This window comes from Lycium barbarum, chromosome 1 (genome assembly GCF_019175385.1).
Source record: "Lycium barbarum isolate Lr01 chromosome 1, ASM1917538v2, whole genome shotgun sequence".
Taxonomy (NCBI): Eukaryota; Viridiplantae; Streptophyta; class Magnoliopsida; order Solanales; family Solanaceae; genus Lycium; species Lycium barbarum.
This window is the reverse complement of record NC_083337.1, coordinates 86,250,649-86,255,842: the sequence shown is the minus strand read 5'-3', so window position 1 is coordinate 86,255,842 and position 5,194 is coordinate 86,250,649.

The window sequence follows — 5,194 nt, the reverse complement described above, 5'->3', positions numbered from 1 at the left end:
CATACAATTCATGCATAAATTCGGCCACCATGAACACCATCCCAACACACAAAGTTTCCAAGTTTTTCATTCATTCACACATACTATAACATACATACATATATTTCATGGCATAAAAAGGGTAAAATTCTTACCTCTCCTTCAAGTTTTCACTTGGCACCAAACTTGTCCTCTTGCCAAACTAATTGTACCAAGTTGTAGAAGACTTTGCACTTAGTAGTATTCCCACAAGAATTGAATTTCAAACTCAAGGATTAGGCTCCAAAAATTTTCTTTCTTTTCTTTCTTTTTCTTCTCTCAAACCCGAAATGCCCCCTTTTCTTTACCTCTTGTTCTTTCTTTGTTTTTTTTCTTGAACATTCTTAGGATAAAGATGACATATATAATTCCACATGGAAATTATTTAATCCATGGGCTTTGGGTCAAGCCTTGGCCGGTTGGGCCTCTTGGTTTTGGGCCTCATTTTCTTAATTTTTTTGAGTCCAAAATTGTTGGTTACATATTGTAATTCACGGGGCAAGTTTCCAAAATTCCAATTTTGCCCTTGGCCACCTTTCGTAATTCCACACCATTGCATTCATAACCTACACACACATACCAAGTAAGGTCCAATTGTGGCCTTATTCATCACAAGTCAATTTATCTTAAATCTTTCGAATAAACAAAATGTCGGATGTAACACCACATTCCCTTCCTTCCAATCAGTAATTAGCTAGTGCTTATAATCGTTTCAAATTCTCCATTCGGTAGCATTTATATTCTATTGATAAGTGTTCCAAGCTTTCTTATAACACTATCTTTATCCCAACGGATATCACCTATTTCCTCTAATAAACTTACCATACATCAGTTGTTTCGCAAATCCGCAATCCTTGTCTTTTAAGGATTTCACCATTTCCGAGGTGAAGTCACATACACGTAGTACTCCTTTATGCCTCATGCTTTTTCATTCTTGTTGTCTACCCAACGCTAGTTTCTAACTTACTCAAAATTATATCAAATTCGTCTTACTAGTGGTCTTGTCTTATCACTTTCTCGTTGTATTACACCTTAAGTTCATAGCTATATATTTCCCTTTTGTCCTATACTCATACTCAATTAGTTAAGTCTATCTTGGGTGCTCCCTTTAGTATCCCTTCCATTTCTCCAGTCTATGTCCATCTTTTATTTGTGCATGAGAAATCTCATGGTACCCTTACATCTTTCGGAAAACACTACTTTCACATAATCCCTCTTTCGTTTTCAAAACATATTCTGTTCATTTCTATTTGTCCTTATTATACCAGTCATTTATGGCATTCATTCTGTCTTGTTGCTCAGCTTTCTTTAGGTTGGTCTTTCACAGTTCTGTCACTTGTATTACTCATTTTCCAAGCTATACATGTCATAACGCATCGCTATACTGTAATCCCACTCGCTTTCTTCTTATCTTCATCTTCCTATTAACTCCTTCTCTTCCTGTGCTCGCTTTCACTTTCGTTACCATCTGACTTTTATTCTGAACTTTCCCTACAGAACTTTGTAAGTCTCTCTTATTCGTTCTACATTTGCTTTTCCGTTTCCCACCAATCACATCGCATTCTTTAGTTACTTCCTTGTTAGGCTTTACTCATTTCTATAGCAATCCTTATGGTATTCACATTACATCCTGTTCGTAATCTATCGTATAATGCAATACTTCTTAATCTTATTCACGATTCTTACTATGTTTTAATTACACTCTATGGACTAGGCGTACTTAACCCTTCACCCTTTTTTGATCAATCTTATCCTTAAAATCTCACAAGCTGTCTTATCAACACCTTCATGATTTGGTATGACTCTTCCTCCTCTGTACTTTTGTCTCAATCATACTACTATTCCTTTTTAACTATAAACTCATCGTAATTTACCCCTACTTATCAGTTCACTCGATACCCCTATAAAATGTTCTGTTACGAGTTGCCACCTTTTTCTAAATCATCCCTTAGTATCACAAGCCCTTCCGAATCATCCTAGCATTTCACCAACACCATATGAAATACATGATCCTAGACAACCCACAAGTTTAAGTTATCCTTCTACAAATTCCATCTCCAATTAGTTGGTTAAGAACTAATAAAATGTTACTATAAAGCATTCTCCAACCACCACCAGAAGAAAACTAGAATATGGCAAGCACCACAGGACTCCTAAGGTATTCTCGTCCATTAAAATGAATTCCAAATTCGCTACTCATATACGCTTCTTCAAAACAAGGTCTCCCAAATAAGAATGATGCCTCTTATGGATGACGTGGGGGGTATCTCTTAAAGCTTTAATCCAACATAATAAATTTATCTTGTCGGTATCAACTTTCAAGACATATGATGAACTTATATGTCATTCTTTTCTTTTTCCTATTTCTGGGAACATTTGGGCAGAGTTTCCTCTGTACTTCTTACTATCCCAGAACCTGCACGCAGGAAATACCAACAATGCCTCATAGGGCCAACATATATACGCACATATCATATCGTATCATAGCCACACAAGGCTCCCAATTTCTAGGAAGAAGCATGAAGGTGTCGGGACTTACCTCACGTATCGTACCTCGAGACGTACCTGATCCTTTAACGATCTGTTCTGTTATACTTTCCTATCCACCTTTTCTTTCATCCTCCAACTTTACATTTAAACCATATTTCAATATTCCTACCTTATACGACATGCCTCTTTCGCACCCTTGCTTACTTGCGTACTGGGTAGCTTCCAATATCATTAGTCACTTTCTTCTGTCGATGTCGTTGTTCCGCTGAAATCAAAGGTTAGTATAAGGAATTTCATTTCCTATGGCTGGGCTCTATCGCACGATCTTAGATATGAAAGAAAGGTAACATCCCAAATGTCCTATAGCTTCCTGTTTATAGATGTGGTGCACAACAAATCGATAAACAAGACTCTACTAGACACGGTCTGGAGACATTCCTAGGACGAACTGCTCTGATACCACTTTTGTCACGACCCAACCCCGTAGGCTATGACTGGTGCCCGACCTGGACACCCGTATACATATCTATCAGATATATTCAAACTGAAACTACGAACAATATAGAACTTTACAAAAGAGCTTTGAAGGTTCATAGCGTCATCATATATGTATATTCAGATACACTGTCTCCTGAGGAGTCACAACTAATCATATCATGGAATAATACGCAAGCCGACAAGGCCGCCATCACATATCAATATCCTATGCAAGCCGACAAGGCTGCCATTATAGGCGAATATCATACCACAGCACATCGTATAGACACAGCTGAACAGAACCCATACACAACCCACACATATGTCTACAGACCTCTAAGAGAACGAATAGCGAAATATGACGGGACAGGGCCCCGTCGTACCCCTGGATAAACATACATATATATATATATATATATATATATATATATATATATATATATATATATATATATATATATATATATATATTATATTATTCAAACCAAAAGTCTAGACTCCGGAACAACGGAGGTCTCCAAGACAGCAGAAAGGGAGTCCTAAGTTGGTGGATCACCAAACCGAGTGTCTGCACCTGCGGGCATGAAACGCAGCCCCCCAAAGAAAGGGGGTCAGTACGGAATATGTACTGAGCATGTAAAGCCTGAAAAATAATAAACAGGATAATAACTGAAACAGAAGTATAGAAAATAGGTACAATGTCCCGAATACCAAAACACTTGCCTTTGAAACATAAATCATGCATGTCAATATCATATATCATATATATATATATATATATATATATATATATATATATATATATATATATATATATATATATATATATATATATATATATATACCGTACCCGGCCCTCTAGTGAGGGACTCGGTGAATGAAGTCATCATATGCCCTCCTGGCCGCCATAACATATCATCATATCATCATATATATATACCGTACCTGGCCCTCTAGTGAGGGACTCGGTGAAAGATATATTGAGGCATGCACGAGCAGAGTAGTGAGAAACCATATGCAATTTAAATCATTATCAAGACTCAAACAGAATAAGAAGAAAAGGTTAACACTTGAGTATTATTAGCGACAATCCTATCAAGTATCCCTCGAATGTCATTATGGAATATATCAAGAGACTTAGAAGTCATAACCATGTATCAAGATCATATAAAACAATTTATAGAAGTCTAGACATTAGTTATTACAGAGTTCCTGAGAATAGGAGCTTATGTATCGACAGTTATCCAACGTACAGAAACTGAAGAGGAAGGCTCAATCACTTGAGAATTGTAATATCAAGAAGTGAATAAGAATCGTAAATATCACTTTAAGCTTATGAATGGAATTACCCCAAAAGTTCATATCAGTCATCACTTAAGTCTAAGACATGCCAAAAGAAAGAAGGGACAGCTTTACATACCTGTTAGGGACAGGGCCCCGTTCGTCTCGTCACTCTTTTAACCAATTTAATATAAGAGTAACGTTATCGTTAGTAACTATACTTTCTAGTTCACAATCTATAGCCCATTTCTTATAGGATCTATATTTCAGCTTGTGTATTCTCGTTTAGGGTTTTCTATTAGCTAAAGACTTAGCGAAAATCCGGCAGCACTTCCCCTATATATTCGCCTATCTCGAATTTCCAATTGCCCTCCTGTTGACAAGGAAATACCAAAAACAACATAGGGACATAATCATATCTTCAATTCTTTCAATTCAACAAGAATAACAACATGTTCATATCAACACAACTTCAACCTTAACTTTCTAATTCTTTTCATTTCTTCACCATATAATCCATGACAACAACAACAACTATAATGCAACTTAAAATTAATTTACCACGCCTAATTAGAACAGACCCCTACACGGCTCAATTTACAATTCAACACCAACATCTACAATTTCATATATTCATCACATATCTACAAATCTATACAAGCTTAAATTGTCTCCAAAATGTGTATAAAAAGAGATCAAATCTTACCTTAATCAACTTGGCTCCTAGATATTGTTAATCCCTTAAATGTGCACAACATCACAACACTTAATTTCCCCCTTGTCCAAGCTAACTCTCGGCTGGAATTCTCCATAGCCGAGAGCTTCCAAACTTGCCTCTCCCTTTTTTTTTGTTCTAATTTATTCAATTTGTTGAAGAAATGACTTATGAGTCATATAGGAAATATTTATATTCCCCCCCCCCCCTCTT